The sequence below is a fragment of the Rhagoletis pomonella genome, unplaced genomic scaffold, assembly GCF_013731165.1.
Source record: "Rhagoletis pomonella isolate Grant_MI unplaced genomic scaffold, Rhpom_1.0 Rhpom_scaffold_00012, whole genome shotgun sequence".
NCBI classification, from domain to species: Eukaryota; Metazoa; Arthropoda; class Insecta; order Diptera; family Tephritidae; genus Rhagoletis; species Rhagoletis pomonella.
Window position 1 is genome coordinate 23,968,856 of NW_023458566.1, and position 18,419 is coordinate 23,987,274.

At 40.9% G+C, this 18,419-nt stretch overlaps 2 protein-coding genes across 5 annotated transcripts in view; one reads left to right on the forward strand and one right to left on the reverse strand.

The window, feature by feature from the left end:
• Positions 1–7,981, reverse strand: part of LOC118748164 (myb-like protein P) — a 244,611-nt gene extending 236,630 nt beyond the window's left edge. The window contains exons 1-2 of one of the 4 annotated variants that reach the window (XM_036482510.1): positions 7,709–7,981; positions 6,966–7,177 (exon numbers count right to left, since the gene is read on the reverse strand). The gene's annotated coding sequence lies outside the window, so the exon portion shown is untranslated. Of the gene's footprint in view, positions 1–6,965 lie in introns of all 4 variants that reach the window. The other 3 variants (XM_036482509.1, XM_036482508.1, XM_036482507.1) reach the window with 3 other exon arrangements.
• A 10,249-nt stretch (positions 7,982–18,230) lies between these two features.
• The window catches only part of LOC118748165 (protein phosphatase methylesterase 1), a 4,736-nt gene continuing 4,547 nt past the window's right edge, over positions 18,231–18,419 (forward strand). The window contains exons 1-2 of the mRNA XM_036482511.1: positions 18,231–18,292; positions 18,358–18,386. The gene's annotated coding sequence lies outside the window, so the exon portion shown is untranslated. The remainder of the gene's footprint in view (positions 18,293–18,357; positions 18,387–18,419) is intronic.

Here is an 18,419-nt window from a genome sequence, read left to right on the forward strand (position 1 = left end):
ATATTTAGAAATGTAGCACCAGGGGGTCCACAGAAACCAGTAAATTTTTGAAAGGGGTCTACGAGAAGAAAAAGTTTGGGAACCTCTGTATTAGTTAAATATGTATTTGTTTGCTTTTCCCTTGTTTGCTTTTAAATCGGGGTCAATGATGTTGCGCTAGAAATGTGCGTTGTTTTGATTAAATGGCTTCTTCGTGCGATTTCGAAAGACATCTAGGCGTCTAAATTGTTGTGCTTGGGCTTAAGTAAATAATTTAATAAGCTTTTTAGACATTTTTCGGCTAAAACAAATGAGTGCTATTTGCTTGAGTACGGAAACTGTTATTTTATGTAATTCATATGTTCCCAATTGTAGGAATACCGCGATTAAGTGGTAATCGAATTTAATATTCAACAAGAACTCCCAAAATACTTTCCTCCAGTTTTCCAGCATAATAAGGCCAAATTACATATACGCATATACATACATACATACATACATACATAAATACATTTCTATGTACACTTGTGAGGTAGAATTTTGTGATGTATTTTGGAACGAATTTCCGTCATCCCTTGTCGAAATTTTTCGAAAAATGACACTGAAGATGGATGGCACAAAGCCGAAACCGGTTTGTCTCCAAACCCAATTTGACAAGGGATGACGGAAATTCGTTCCAAAATACATCATACACCCACCCTGTCGGAAACAACAACAACCAAAAAGGAAATCGAATTTTGATATTTATAGAAAGAAAAAAAATTTTTTAATAAAAATAGTTTCACTATAACAAAAACTTCATAAATAAAAGTTTCTAATTTTGTACAAAATTTGGAAAAATGCATACAACTTTCATAAAAATTTCAAGCTTTTTAATCAAAATTTTAAAAAAAAGTTTCGAGTATGCAAGTAATGTGCAAATTATCGGTGATTTTTGAAATTTTTTTGCTGACGATCTCTTGTTGTGTTTATCGTTACTTTAATGTAGAAAGACCTCAGCTCATTTTCTTTCGGAATTCGGCTTGTACAAAGGTCGGTAGATAACTCACTAAAGGCCTAATAGAATTTAAAAACAACGACTGCATCAATAAACTGGGTTCAGTGTTTATTAAAACATACATACACACATATACATATGTATGTGCATAATAGCATAATTATTTACAATCCTGTGTGCGTATTAACAGGCTCAACATTTTGCTCACAGTGTTTACGTGGGAAATATAAAAACCTAGAATTATAAAGACACGATCGTCGGCTATCAACACTTCTTCGTCTTCAAGTACCTCCAAAGTGAGAGTCTTACTTCAAATGGTAATTTCAATTAACACATTTACTAATTGGGGCAATATAATGAATTTAGAATATCTCCCAAACGTGTTGAGTGCTTTACGGTTTTCTAATTGAAATTTCCAATTTAAAGTGTGTCTATTACATATGATTCTAATATTAGAGATCTAAAATTTGTAAATTTCTTATGTGAAGTGTATGAAATAAAATACCTTGCACAAATCCGAGAATGAATAAATAATGATTATTTATGATTATTTATTCATTTTTCTTGTTCAAGTCTAAGGTGTCTTATTTTACAGATAATCATATCCATAACCATTGTTCTCGACGGAATATGCAGGCAGATTTTGAAAAAAATGGGTCCGTCGGGTGGAGCATACGCTTCCATCATTGTTCGATGTTGGCGTCCGGAAATAGAATTCATGACGTCCCGAAAGTAAATAGCCACCTGTCTGAACAATCCAGAAATCAAGGGCGAGAACCGCAATTGTTAATATATGTAATAGAGAACCGCAACAAGGAGCTAAGTCGCCCGCTGGCAACACCTGAGGCAAGGACAAAGAGATGGTGTCAAGTTGGCACTACTTGGCATGTTAGTAGGGTATTCGATAATTCGTCTTTTTTCAAAACCGGTTTTCGAGTTACTTATTCGAAAAATTGCAATTTTACAAAAACCGGTTCCCAATTCTGAAATTAAGAAAACCCGGATAAACCGGTTTTATTTTACATAGTTTTCATACAGAGAAAATGCTTATGTTGGTGTGAAGTCATGACCAAAAATTGCGATAAAACTATTAACGGTAAAGATAACTTTTATTTAAAAAACCGGAAAGCAAAATAATTTCAAGGTTTGTTTTTAGAGCAAAAGTAAAACAAATAAAAATCAATGAAAAATTCACATTTGGTTTTATTTTAAAATTTGTAATACTCTATTGCATTTATTTTGACTTTTTTCGGCGGCAAGAGCCGTAGCCGTAGCGGGAGGTCCATGGCTCGAGTTCTGCCCCAAGAACATCAAAAAAAAGTCTCGACAGACAATGGCAAACATCAGTTTTTGAAATTCCCGGAACTATAATGTTGTATTTGTTATTGACGTTGTTGCCGTTTGGCCCAGCATGTTAAATTTGTTGAGCATCCCTGCTTTAATCAAGAAAGCGTGAGCCAAAATTGTCAAATCAGCTGTAATATTTTATTTATTTTATTTTTATTTTTAATCTTTTACTCAGCCATCGATATGTAAAAATGTAAAGAGGCAGAATTCATATATAAGCTGTGCCCACGGTTGCCATACTTGGTCCATTTGGACCAAATCTGGTTCCATAATTTTTCGTTTTTGCAAAATGGTCCGTTTTCTAATTCATTAAATATTTAATACTTTCTATTTATTTCGTAGAAGCGCCGTTTTACACTGTTTCGTTTGTGTTCTAAGCGTACCTAGTAAAATGAACACAGAGAAAATTTTCGAACGTACTTTGTATGGAAGAAAATGCGTGACACTGTCAGCACAAAAAAAAAACAAAAATTAACGAGGTTTTCACCAACTTGAAACTTGCACTTTTCTATACTAAAACATAATGGCCTACATCGCAGAATGCCGATTTTTTTGTGTAAATATTCTAAATAAAAAGTTTTAAACTTGGCAAAATTTTTATAATTTCTGCACAAAGTTTAAAAATTGGACTTCTATAGTTTTTGTTAGTTGAGATATACTTTTATATGTAACTTTAGTAGAGCTCGACGACAACGATTGAGGGACTAACCGATCTAGCCGCTACAACAACAACAACAACAGTCAAAACTTCTCAAAATGTCGCGGCCCTATGAATTTGTCAGACAATATACATACAGAATTGAAATACTTAAGTATTTTTTCTTGCGTTTTTATATAATTTTTAAATATGTACATACATACTAGGAATGTTAATCCCGGGATTCCGGTTTTTTTACGGTCCCAAAAATCCCGGAATTCTTGGCATTCGGGATTTGTAATTTGCACTGATGGCAATAAAGAAACTCCTTTTCTTGACCAGTATTGGCTATATTTCCTTTTTTATTTAATAATTAATATTTTTTATAAATATCTAGCTCATTATGCATTATAAATTTTAAACACAAATGTCAATATATTCGTGAAACCATGGGTCAAATTTAGTAAAATTACGTTTTTAGTTTTTCACTGTGATGTCAGTAATTCAAAAATTATTTAAAAAATTCAGAGAAATGTGCTTAGAGAAAAAGTGTGGGTATCAAATTAAAGAGGAAATCCTGTAGAACTTAGACCGATTATAGTTTTTAGTGCAGAGGGACTAGTAAGTATTGAAAATGTCCGCTTAATTTGTATCCTCAAAATTTCGCAATATTTGTTTTTGAAAAAATTACCTATATGTTAAGGACTTATATAAACTCGATAACGTCCTCGAATTTCGTCCTTCTAACTTTATCAGCTTAAAAAATTACCAAAAAAATTTTTTTTTTTAATACTAAAGAAATTTCCTCTTGCATTTGGTACCATTATTTTTATTCTACATAGCATTGAATTTTTCAATAAATTGTGATAACGACATCCCGAAAATCCCGGGTTCGGAAAAAGCTGAAAAATTAACATCCCTATTGCATAAACATGCGCGCACATAATTTAAATGTTAATAAATGTTTAGCCCCTTCTTCATCGAAATGATACTTTTGTGATTTATTTTGAGCCCGAATTGTTATGTATTTTACAAATTGTGATTGAATTTCACATTGCTTTGAGTTGTTTATAGGGCTTTCGCACGAGGCGATTTTTCAGGCAACTTTTAGTTGAAAGCAAAAATCGCCTCGTCCGAACAGCCTTTTAACTAATCGCTTTCAACAAAGTTGGTCGCCAGCCAACTTTGAGCTCGTTCAACTTTTTTTCCTTGCAACCCTGTGTTTTTTTACATTCTGTATCAGTGTTGGGAAATTAAATTGTGCCTTCAGTACGAAATCTATACAAAAAATGTACTTTTCGGGTATAAATTGTATACACTTTTTAATTCGCTCATATATTTTCTTAGTACATTCCCTTCAAGACCAATGAACTTATGGTATTCATGAGAAAGTTTTATTGTTTATGTACATACGTTTACGTAGTTTACACTTTTACAAATTGATTCCACGTGCACATGTACTGCATTTAACGCAAATATGTATGCACACATTTTCAGGTATACATCTTAACAAAAAGCATATTTAAGTTATTATTAATGGATAAAAGAGACATTTTCCTTTGGATTCACTACTAAAATTTGACATTTTAATAGCATTTCAAGTGCTTATCAAAACTTTACTACAAGATTTGACCATTTATCTTAATAGTATTCAATTATAATTATTTTTTGTAAAAATACGGTTTATATTTTAAGAAAAGCTGTGCAAATTCAAGGTTCAAACTTTGTGCAACATTAAAAAAAACCAACACACTTTCGTAAAAATTTCGAGCTTTTTAATTCGATTTTCTAGATTTATTTTGAGCGTGCGGTTTATTAGCCCATTAAATTTTAATATAACTAAGTTTTTTAAGATTTCTTTGATGAAGGTGTTGCTAGTTTTCTCCATATAAAAAAATCTTCGGACACACTTCGTATGGAAGAAAATGGCTGACATCGTCGACAAAAAAAATGCCAAGTTCAACGGTAAGTCCCAGCTACTTTAAACTTGAACTTTATTATACTAAAATTGAATGGGCTAAAAACTAAAGAATATTAATAAAGCTCGAAATTTTTACGAAAGTATGTTGGTTTTTGGATGTTTCGCAAAGATTTAATCTTAGGTTTGTACAGTTTTTCTTAAAGAATACATTATATTTTATAAACAGATAATTAAAATTAAAGAATAATAAAATAAATAGTAAAATCTTGTCAATATGTGAGTGCCGTAAAGGTATTATATTTACGAAAATCTCTTCTTATAACTAACGAAGACTTTGTTTCTATATGAAGCTGACTTCGACATTTTGTTTTAATAAAACTTAGTATCGAAAAGTTTCTTTAAAAATTTGACTAGGCTATATTATACTGGTTCGTTGAAGCCATTTTTCAAAACTTACAAAGGTAAATACGAGCAGGCGAACCAAAGAGAATACAAAAAATTTCTTGCTGTGAATTTTCAGAGCTATATATTTTTAGTATTCATTACAAAATTTTACTAAAAAGTACTGCGTAGTAGGAAAGTATATTGTAAATGAAATTGTATAAAACAAGTACAATTGTACCAAAAATGCCAACACTGTTCTGTATCATACTTTTTTTTCTTTTTTACTTTTTTACTCTTATTTTATCTTTCAGCTTCGCTAAAAGCACTTCTACCAACGCTTGGCTTACCAAATTTATGCCAATTGATCAAATTTTGCGATTTAAATTCATTTTCAATAATGTAAATAACGATTCGTGTTGAATCGAAAATCGCCTCGTCTGAATAGGGATGGCAACTTTTTCACTTTCAACTTCTCATTCAACTTCGTATTCAACTTTTGTTGCCTGTAAAATCGCCTCGTGCGAATGCCCTATTATCACTCCTTACAACACATTCAGCGCTTGGCGAAGCCTCGCGCACACGAGGCCGGCTGGTCTACCTATAAATTAAAACAAGTTCTCTAAACATTTGTTTAAGCTTTTAAAGTTACATATTTAAAAGTTAACGACATACAAGAATACGACACCGTTGTGAATCCCTCACATATGTCCAACTATTGGGTACTGTTTGCGTATTTGTACAATGATTTTGGGGTGTTGTGCCCAATTTACTATGTCTGTGCACTAATTTATTAAAAATGTCGGTTGGAAATATTGTGTTTCCTGAAAATTTCCGAGCTGACCTTTCAAACAATAAAAAAAAAATGCCAGAAATATCTCTGCAGATGGTGTTCAGCCCCTCTTCTTCGGCAACACAGAAAGGAGGATTCTACTTAGTGAGGGTTATAATCCTTTTGCAAAAAAATCCAAATTTCCCCTATATTCAAACAGCTCCCAAGGGGTTTGTGGCGCGGTGAGGGGGAGGAGGGATAACTTTTCATAAAGCGGCGTCCATCATCTTTCGTTTCAGGGGGCTTTGGTGGGCACGCCCCCACCCCAAAATCGTGGTACAAATAAGCAAACATTTCCCCAACTCTTTATATATTTCTTATTTTTTGGAATGAAGTTGTTGTATAAAACAAGCAATTTTAAGCAAAAAACACAACCGACCTCAATTCTGATATTAAAATTTAAGAGTACCGTTAATTTCTTCAAGATCCAATGATCGGATCTAAATAAAATTAGTATCGGACCACCTGTGAGACATTACCTTTCCGATTATCGAAATCGGTTAACGTGGTCCAAAGTTATGCGGTATCTAACATAAATAAAAAAATATTCAGACGAATTGGTAACCTTCTCCTTTTTCGAAAGTCGATTATCAAGTAGTAAGTGTAAGTGAAAATTTAATTTGATTCGTACTCGATTTTTCGGTTTTTTGGTGTTTCTATAATTCGGTAAAGCGAAAAGATCAGGTTTAAATAAATTTTTTTTTAAACGGTTTAAAACCTGAATAAAAAACTGTGATTAATCAAAAAACCGAATCTTTGCCCGGTGTCCATCCCTAATATCCACTGCACGAACAGTCTTTTTGTATGTACATAAATTCACACACGAGATTCTTTAATATTCTGTTTTTATTTATGTATACTTTGATCTTACCTTCTACAAACTGCATTTATGCTTCGTTCTCTTCAACTTTACTTGTTCCTCTTCGCTTTAACCTGACAACGTTTTATCGGTATCGATTGTGGTATTTTTCTCGTTGTTGCAAGGTTTTTTGTCACTATTGTTTATATTTATTACTTACTTCGACACATGTTTATTTGTACCTTTATGTCCATTTCACAGCTATTTACTCGTTGCTGCTAGGGCTACAGGGTATTTAAAAGGAAACAATTATTCGTGGAAACAATGCCGACGGCACAGAAGTCCAAGTTGCCACGAAACTTTAATCTTTTTTTTAAGCCACCACCTGTTTCTTGATTGTAATAAACACTTTAATCAGTGCTCCAAATATAGCACGGCATCTCACATGCACACTTTTTTATTGGTACTGCTGATGGAAATTCTTCCAAGATATTTATTACATACTTCACTGTTTGGACTTTGCTCCGATTAAGTATGGCGGTGCTTTTCTTTCAATACCGATTTTGTATTAAATTTTCTTTTGTAGTACATATACATATATGCATGTGTGAATTTCGCATTTCTACCTTTGAATTTCTGTTTTATCGTGGAATATCAATCAATGCGGCAGTCACTTCCGCTTCATGTTTTATTAAATTTTATATCCTTTTAGACGCACATCACAATTGACTTCTCTTGATTTGCACGCTGACCACCTTTTTCTTGCATTTGCTTTCCACCACTTTTCAGCGCACTTCTCTATAAACTCCACTCACACAAATAACCAGCTCTTCCATTTTCTGCTTGCCGTTGCAATTTGCTTTCGGTGCATTTTGCACCCACCCTCAACCATTTATTTTGGCCGAGAAAGTTTATTTATATTCTTCGCTATTGATTTAATAAACTGAATATGCATTAGAATAATTGGTGAATGAGTATTCATTAGAGTAGAAAATTACAAATATTTTTCACCCATTTACTAATGAATTTTAATTGAAAAACGCAAGGTATTCACACACAACATCTTGACACATACTTCTTTATCCAAGCGAAAACGAAACACTGAAGTTTTTAAAATGACGAGCATGCAATTAACCGAAACGTTGCTAAAACTTCAAAGCAGGCAACTCTGAAATTAACAAGGGTTCAAACTCCCTCATATTTAACAGGTAGTAGCAGACTTGATTTTTTTCGTACTTTTAAGCTGATGTCACATAAAATTTTGCTTCGCTTTACGTGACAGATTCGCTTTGACAGATAAGATGAATTGTATGCAAATGCACAAAGCATACCACAAAGATCGTTGAAGTTGCAGCGCGAAGCGAAATTATGGCCAACTCTCATCTTTTGCGCGCTTTGACAATCAGCCGGTTTAATATTTATTTTGTTTCGTCCAAATTCGAGTTTTCACGTAGACGCATAAAACTTAACTACATTGTTGATATTTTTAAAGCAAAATTTATAAAATACACAGCAATTTCGACGAGTAAAAAAGCAGTACAAAATTGTTTTCTTGGCGTTCATTGTGGCATCTCTAATTTGGCGCGTCAAGCGCTAAGCAACTGCCAAAAGTGCTCAAGCCCATACAATAGTTACGTTCCCTAACTGCCGTTCCTAAATTGGCGCGACAAGCGCCATACTGTCAAAAATCCTTATACCTGGATTATAATGGAAGTAACGGAACGGAGTGAACTGTCACTTAAATATCTATTGTATGGGCAATGAATTCAAACGATTATAATGCACTTAAACGCAATGTAAAACGGAAGCATCTAAAATCGATAGATGTTAACGAATTCACCGCGATTTGTTACGATTCGCCCCGTGCATTATAACCAAGGTATCATGCCCGTATAATTTGTATGGAGCACCCCACAATAACGCTACGCTGGCGCCGAGCAAATGAAATTTTCATTTTTGACAGGGCGCTACGTTTTGAAGTTGGATGCAGAAGACGGGAAGAGAGAGAAAGGACAAAAATTCAAAAATTCCGCCCCGCACTTCACCAACGCTAGTATTTCTCTCCGAGTTACGCAGTAGTTCCTCTCTGGTTTTCCAATCGACCGGCTATAATAGCCAACTACCTTCTCCTGTCCATAAATTACCTGCAACAGTACGCTTCATATGGCATAACCACTAGCATCCGTGTCCAAAATAAATTTTGCACCTGGAACAGGATACGCTAGCATAGGTACAGTACACAGCCGTTCCTTCATAGTTTGGAAGGCCTCCTCCTGCTCCTTGTTCCACTTAAAGGCTTTATTTTTCCTAGTGAGCTCATGAAGACTATTATCAACGCTGGCGATATTCGGAACAAATCGACGGCAGTAGCTGCAAAGCCCAAGAAAACGTTGTTCGTGCAGGTTCCTAGGTCTTGGACAATCCTTTACTGCTTCTATCTTTTAATTCGCAGTGCAGATGCCCTCCGTTGTCAGGCAGGAGCGTTGCATAATCCAAAGAGCATCACTGTGAATTGCCAAAGACCATCTCCATCTCCAACACTGAAAGTTGTCTTCTCATAGTCCTCGTCAATTACCTCCACTTGCCAATAACCGCTCTTAAGGTGATGTGCTGAGAACCCTTTGTTCCAGTCAACGAGTCCTGAGTATTATCGATCCTGGGAAGTGGATAGCTACCTTCTTCGTCACATCATTTAGTTTCCGGTAGTCTATGCAGAACCGCATTTGACCATCCTTCTTCTTCACAAGTTCTACCGGCGAACTCTATGGACTCACTGATGGTTCAATTACACCACTCTCGCTCATTTCTTTAACGATCTGGCTTACAGCGCCACGTTTGGCAAATGGAACAATTCGAAGAGCTTGACGGATCGGCCTTGTATCACCAGTATGAATGCGATGTTTCACAACGTTAGTCCTGCCTGGTTTGTTGCCGTCCTTGTCGAATATGTTGGAGTATCTGCAGAGAATTTTCTTAGCCTTGTGCTGGTATTTTCCTGCCAATCCTTCCGTCCATGCATTGATGTCTTCCGCAATGTCATTTTAGGTAACTTTTCGCTGTGGAAGATTGCCTCTACCTCTCCACATTACCCCAGTATAGTTCCTCTTCGGAGTTTGATTGGTGATTTGAACTCATTAAGTATTCGAACTGGGATGCGTAAATTTTTTTCGTCTTAGCCAAGTTTTTACCAATAAGTACGTCCGGTGTTGGATTCTGTGCTGCTTCGACAACCCATAACTTGTTCGTCTCACAATCTCCATCAATCTTCGCCCAAACAACTGCTTCTAACTTCAGTGGAGTCTGCTCGCTTTCCTCTAGGATTACGCGATTGCTGCTGTACGGGCCATCATATCCAAAGCTAAGGGGCACTTCCATATTGTTATTCGTCATAATCATGTCCTTCAAGTCGATCTGCATACCTTGATCAAATAAGAAGTCTACTCCAATGAGGACTTCATCCACAATCTCGGCGACTATGAACTTTTGTAACACCGTCACATTCCCTATTGCGACTTTGCATGTTACCTCTCCTACAACTTGGGTGTCCTCACTAGTTGCCGACCTCAACCTTGCTCCAGGTAATGGCCTTACCTCTTTAGTGACCAAATCAGATTGAATGGTCATGTCCGTCCATATCCACCAACAGTAACATTGCTCTCTTTTCTGCCAATTTGCGAGGCGGAGATTATAGGGCATTCAATTGCGGGCTCGTTTTAGTTTAAGGACTGATCGGAGTTGGGCTCATCTTCCTCAGCCCTGCGATTATGTACTGCTGAACTGCTAGACCTATTGGAACCCGTTTTACATTCGCGTGCGAAGTGGCCTGGTTTTCCGCAACTAAAGCATTTTCCGGCACCACCCTTTCACTCGGTTGCACCGGGAGTATTTTTCCCTGCCGACGACTTGGAGTTTTTTCAGGACCTTGTTCATCACGTCAGGTGTCTCAACATTGCTCGATGGGCTTTGTAGGTTGGTCTGCTTAGGAGCGCCGCAGTTTCACGTGTCTGAGCATACGAAACAGTTTCGGCAAATGTTGGCTTTGGATTCGCATACGTCTCTCGCTTAGTATACATGCCCGCAATCCGCTGATGATTTTCACCTTTTCGAGGTGCTCCCCGGATGCGTCTCCAACTGCCAAGTGAGCCAACCTCTCAATCTCGGAGGCGAATTCCTGTAAAGACTCGTTGGATTTTTGGTAGCGATTCTCCAACTCCATCCAGTAAATTTGCTTCCTGTGCACGCTACCATAACGTCTCTCATCAACGCATCGTAATTGTTCCTCTCATAGTCAGTAATGGTCTGCAAAATTTCCGCTGCAGGTCCTTTTAGTGCAACAAATAGCGCAGGGGATTTATCCTACATAGCCCACTTGTGTGCTGTAGCCGTTTTTTTTCGAACTGGAGTTTAAATACTTGAAAAGGAATCGTGCCATCAAAGGATGGAGTTTTTACCTTGGGTGCGTTCGTCGAAGTGCCTGGACGATTCAACTGCAAATCTCGGAGACCACCTTCCAACTCGTTTACTTTAGCCTCAACTTTCTCCTTAATTAGTTCATCGATTTTGTCCTGCCGATTTTGTCCTCGATTTTATTTTGCCTCTCTTTAAGTTCCGCACTATCTTTGACTAAATTCTGCCAAATCTGTGTGATCTGTCCTTCCACCTGGGACGACACGCGTGTTTCCTGTACTTGTACCTGTGATGAAATCTCCGACATACGTGTATCCTGCGATTCCTTAAGCGAAGAAATTGCAGCCAATAACATGCTCATATCCACAGCGGGAACCTGTTTCTTTTCTCCAACCTTCGTAGATGTCTGTTGCACATCCTTCGACGAACGAGCAGCCTCTACCTTCTGTTCGTCCTTCGTGGATGTCGCGTCGTCCTCGCGATGGAAGTCGTATTTGTCAACGTCGATACCTTCTACTTCCATAGCCTCTCGCATTCGTGATACTAACTCCACTTTTCTTCCGGAGGTTGCTAGATTTCGCTTCTCCAACTTCTGTTTGAGTTCCTCGATCTTTAAGTCTTGAATTTTTAGCCATTTTTGGAGGTTTCTCCTCTGAGATTTATTTAACAGTCCCAATTCTGACACCACTTGTCACGATTATCCTTGACTACTTAATGGATTTAACTGGCATTTACCAAAATCCTTTCGGTTCATATCGCTGGATTGTTAAATAAACGCTCACGATGACCAAAGTACTATGATCTTCATCATTCATTCAGCATCAGCATGGTTTCCGTAAAGTGCACAGTACAACAACAGCACTTAACGCCATAAATACTCACATAACTCGTGGCCTTAACCGTAAACGTCCCTGTGAGAGAACGATTCTAGTAGCGTTGGACCTGTCAAAGGCTTTTGACACTCTCAGCCACTTCACGCTACTGGAAGATATAGAGGCTTCCTTTCTCCCACAGAGGCTCAAACGGTGGTCAGCAAATTATCTGAGTGATAAATCGAGCAAACTTAGAAAAATAAAACAGGGGGTTCCACAGGGTGGTGTCCTTTCCCCGCTACTCTTTAACTTTTACATATCAAAGCTCCCTCAACCACTAGAGGGAGTCTCGGTCTCTTACAACGACGATTGCTCGATCATGGCGACCGGGAATGGAATTGATGACCTGTGTTCGAAAGTAAACGGGTATCTCTCCGAAGTGTCTCGCTTCTTCACTGCAAAGTGTCTAGCCCTCTCCTCTACGAAATCCTTTAGTAGGACGCAGTGGATGAAGCTACAGACAGTACAAAACATAGGACAGCGACCGGATGCCTCCTGATGTCACCAGAACACCACCTCCACGATGAGGCGGAAAAGCTCCCAATTAGGGAGCACAACACGATGCTCTGCTAGCAGTTTCTGGTTGGGAGCCACAGATGTAGCCACCCTGCGTAGCGTCTCTGTGGACCGACCCCATAGAGGCTGCACGCTTCTTGGGGCTGCCGTTCGTGGAACTCGACGACAACAACTGAGATATCAACCTTTCTGGGCGGGGTTGTTGTAGGTGCTACAACAACAACAACAACATGACCAAAGTATAGTACAATTAGCTTTATTGTACAACAAACACTTTACAATATTTGTTTATGCAATAACAACAATTAAAACACTTTACAAAACTTGCTAACACAACCGAACTTATAGATTGCTCATCCGCAACTGTTTTGTTATTGTTGTTGTAGCTTGCTGACTTTCAACTAACTGACTGCGCTATAGCAGCGGCTTTATATACCTGTGCTCGCACTCATGGCAACTCTAGAACGTTCTGCCGCCTATCGCTCATTCTCTTGCTGTTTGCAGTATTCATCCACTTGCCTGCAATTCTCTTCTTGTCCGCTTCCCGTTGCCGTAGTATTCGCCACAATATTGTGTTTATTTGGGTTATCCAGCTCAGTATCACGATCATTTTCACGGAAACGGTCTGGATCATTCTTATTGGAGTTGGCAGCACTAATTGTCTACTAGTAGACCGAAGAAGACGAAATTATAAGAATGAACTCACTAACAGGTCTATTCTGCACGTTACCGAAGATTTTGTGACCGGCAAATTTTATTACCAAAAAAAGTTACCACTTCTTGTCACCGCGATTCTAGGTACGTTGGTAATGCAATGAAAATATTCAGCGATTCAGCTATGAAGATTTGTGGAAATTCCTGTATTGCATATTTCACGGGGCAATATTTTGTTACCAGCTTATAAGATGGTAACCAAATCATTCCCACGACAGCCGGTTCTACGTACCGGAATGACTCGGGTTTCACCCGACCAAGGGCTGTTGTTTCGGCGATCTAACCCCGTCTAGATCGGCGATACCCATTAATCATTATCCGTCCATGGAGCAATACCTTGCAGCCGGATTGCTCCGCATCCTTCTTCTCCGGGCGGGCGTAGAGCCCAACCCCGGACCTGAAATTTACTTCTGCTGTGTTTGCCAGAATCGACTCCACCCGAACTCCACTTCGGTTAGGTGCAACTCCTGCAACGGGTGGAGTCACCTAAGAACCTGCTCTGGCCTTAGGTCTCACCGGGAGTGGACCACAAACTTTGTGGCTCCCTGTTGCTCAAGCCAAATGGCACAATCAGCCTCCACGGCTACCCACTCGCGTAATGCACGGGTGCGACCTAGCACCCGAAGAGCCTGCACGGCCCCTAGAAGCTCCCCTGAGCAACAGCAAACCTCCCAACACACCCCTCCCACACAACCTACCGGCCGGTCCCACTCGCGAGCGCGAGCCAACCAGCAGCTACTGGTTGCCCACACCATCTGCTCCGTGTGCCAGAACAGAATATACCGGAATGTGACATCAGTCAAATGCAACACATGCCTTGGCTGGTGTCACTTCCGGCTATGTTCTGGTCTACGCACCACTCGCGAATGGACTACAAACTACAGCGCCCCTTGCTGTAGTGCACCGCCGACGCAGACAACAACGCCCATATCGCAGCCACCTACCATCAGGCTGCAACAGCAACTGCGTCAGGCGCAACAGGCCCAAGGTAGGCCCCACACTTCTCTGACCCCCCGTATCGCGACCAGCCTCCCAAGGCACATAAACGTACTCCAACTCAACTGCAACGGACTCCAGAGCAAGATTGAGGAGATAGCAGTCTTCATGGGTCGGCACGGCATATTGATAGCTGCGGTCCAAGAAACGAAGTTGCACAGCAACTCAACTCTGTGGGGTTGCGCCGCCTACAATGTGCTCCGTAAAGATCGCGAGCGAGATAATGGTGGTGGACTAGCGTTCATTCTACACCACACAGTGCAGTATCGGCTAATCGAAGAAGACATCGACCCAAGGGACACTACCCTAGAATGCCAGGGCATAGCTGTCCGGTCAGGCGATGTCGAGCTCGAAATATTTAACGTGTACATACCCCCTGTTACCTGCTGCCCGGCTGGATATCTCCCTGACATAGGTGCGCTACTCAGAGGCGAAAACCGATTGGTAGTAGGTGACTTCAATGCGCACCACGATCTTTGGCACTCAAGCCTGGCCAATGATCGGAGGGGAAACAGTTTGGCTGAGCAGATAGACGATTCGACATTCTGCACCATGAACGACGACGCCCCCACCAGGATTGTGGGCAGCTGCAGCAGCTCGCCAGACGTAACAATTGCTAGCGCTGGTCTGATAAATAGCATATCATGGCGACCTATGCTAACGTTAGCATCAGACCATCTGCCCATAATCATCTCGATCAATAAGCCCACCGACTTTGCTCCCGCGGATCACCGAACCTACACCAACTTCAACAAAGCTGATTGGAACGGCTTCGCGGAAGTTACCGAGAGCAGCTTCGCCGCCCTCCCCACACCCACAGACGTACATGCTGGCGAACGCCAGTTCCGCAAGGTAGTCACAGCCGCAGCAGCTCGCTTCATACCGTCCGGACGCATCGCGGAAGTCCGCCCAAATTTCCCGGCTGAAGCAGCTGTACTAGCAAATGAGCGTGACCACCTACGCCAGGTCGACCCCGGGGACCCTCGCTTGAGGGAACTTAATTTGGAGATTCGGCAACTGGTAAATCAACACAAGCGGACAAAGTGGGAAGAGCACTTGAATGCCTGTAACTTCACCTCTGGTGTGAGTAAGCTCTGGTCAACCGTGAGGTCCTTGTCCAACCCGACGAAGCGTGATGACAGAGTGGAAATTTCATTCGAAGGTCACGCCTCATCGGACCCGAAGAAATGCGCGAACTATTTCAGTCGGCAATTCACACTGCATCCTTCGGTAGACAAGGCCAAACGTCGAGTGACCAGGAGGCTGCACAAACTGCCCAAAAACGATGCACCACTTGTTTTCACCAGCGGTGAAGTAAAGGGGGCCATCGGGAAGGCGAAAGCCTCCAAAGCCATTGGACCCGACGGAATCTGTATGCTGATGTTGAAACATTTGGGGCCTGTGGGGGTAGCATACCTCACGGAGGTCCTCAATTTGTCTATGACCACTCTCATCATTCCTGATGTGTGGAAATCAGGGAGAGTGGTCCCACTGCTGAAACCGGGGAAGCCCGCCAACAGAGGAGACTCTTATCGCCCGATAACGCTCCTTTCCCCGGTCGCGAAGACACTTGAGGCCCTGCTGCTCCCATACTTCACCTGCCACCTAACCCCAGCGAAACATCAGCATGGCTTCCGTAAAGTGCACAGCACAACAACAGCACTTAACGCCATAAACACCCAGATAACCCGCGGCCTAAATCGAAACCGCCCCTGTGAGAGAACTGTCCTAGTAGCGCTGGACTTGTCAAAGGCGTTTGACACCGTCTGCCATTCCACGCTGCTAGAAGACATTGAGGCCTCCTCTCTCCCACAGGAACTGAAGCGATGGTCGGCGAATTATATGAGTGGTCGGCAATCATCAGTAATCTTCAGAGATCAAACCTCGAAACCTAGAAGAATAAAACAAGGGGTTCCACAAGGTAGTGTTCTCTCCCCCTTACTTTTTAACTTCTATATCTCGAAACTCCCCCAGCCACCTGAAGGAGTTTCCCTGATCTCCTACGCTGATGACTGTTCGATTTTGGCGTCTGGGAATGGAATTGATGACCTCTGCTCAAAAGTAAACGGCTATCTCTCCAGCCTTTCTCGCTTCTTCACTGCAAGGAGCCTAACCCTCTCCCCAACGAAATCAACGGCGACCCTCTTCACCACCTGGACGAAGGAGGTCAGGCTTGAATTAGGCATTCACGTCGACGGCACACCAATACCGACGGTGAACAACCCGAAAATTTTAGGGGTTACCTTTGATAGCCTGCTCTCTTTCTCCGCGCACACAACCGCAGTTGTCAACAAAGTACAGAGCCGCAACAAGGTCCTCAAGTCGCTCGCCGGCAGCACTTGGGGCAAAGCCAAAGAAACGTTGTTGGCAACATACAAGGCAATTGGCCGGCCGGTTCTAAATTATGTTGCGCCAGTTTGGACGCCGGGGACTAGTTGGACGCAGTGGACGAAGCTACAGACTTGTCAGAACGCCGCACTCCGGACAGCGACCGGGTGCCTTCTGATGACGCCTGAGCATCACCTACACAGTGAGGCCCAAGTGCTCCCCGTAAGGGAACACAACAAGATGCTCTGTAAGCAGTTTCTTGTGGGGTGTCACAGAAGTGAACACCCCAACAGACCACTGCTGGAGGAGGAGCCTCCGCCCAGGCACGTCAGGGGGCACCTATTCATGTACAAGGACGCAGTCCAGACCTACACAGACCAACCACTGGACCCAATGACGTACAGACGAGCGATTAACGACATTCATAGGGAGTCTGTCTCCACCTACCTCGACTCCCGGCCTAGGAATGTCGTTATCGGAGCCCAATCACCACCTGTGGAAGAGACGGAGCTTCAGTTACCTAGAGAGACCCGCGTTACCCTGGCTCAGTTACGGTCTGGATATTGTAGCCGCCTAAACAGCTACCTGTCCAGACTCGACCCAAACATCCCAAATGAGTGCCCGGCATGTGGAGACTCCCCCCACGACACCAACCACCTCTTCACATGCCAGCTCAATCCGACTCAACTAACACCTCTCTCCCTTTGGTCCGACCCCATCGAAACAGCTCGTTTCCTGGGCCTACCGTTAGTTGTGCTTGACGATAATGATTAAAAGTTGACCCGAAACAGGCGGGGCTTAGTAGTGCCGCTACAACAACAACAACATGGTAACCAAATTTACCGGTTACAAGAGAGCACAGAATGCGAAAAAGGTTTAAAAATTGACAGACACTTTAATTACCGGTTACAAAATTTATGTTACCAGCTGGTAATAAAAAGTTTGTAACCGGTAAATAAAGTTCCTGTCAATTTTTTAAACCCTTTTCGCATTCTGTGTACTCTTGTAACCGGTAAATTTTGTTACCATCTCATAAGCTGGTAACAAATTATTGCCCCGTGAAATATGCAATGCCAGGATTTTCACAATTCTTCATAGCTGAATATTTTAACTGCATTACCAACGTACCTAGAATCGCGGTGACAAGAACTGGTAACATTTTTTGGTAATACACTTTTCCGGTTACAAAATCTTCGGTAACGTGCAGAATAGACCTGTAAGTGGGAAAAATTACATTTAAACGAAATGATATTCACTTAAACAAATATTTAGCGTAAAGGAAATTTATTTGAAGTAAGTTAAAAGAAGCAATGGCAGAATATATGTTTGTGTAAACATTCATTTGTCAGTGCTACTAAAGTTCTGCCTATTATCAGTGAAACAAATTTTTATCGGGATACGGATCATTTTCTGCCGAAACACAGCAAAATGTGCATTGGATTCGCCTTGGCTACAGTGTTGCCGTGCAGTGTGTCGGTGTAGTACACAATCATCGGTGTCAGCGCAGTAGCGACTCTGTGTTGCCCAGCAATAAAACGAATACAAGTTGAAAATTCTCCAATCGTCGTAAGTAGCATAAAAACCATATACAAAAAAATATAGCTTTATGTTTATTTAATATTCTTATTTAGAACTCTCGATTGCATAGGCGCCTAAGAAGGTGTCCTGACCATTACTCTAGTTGAATAGCCGG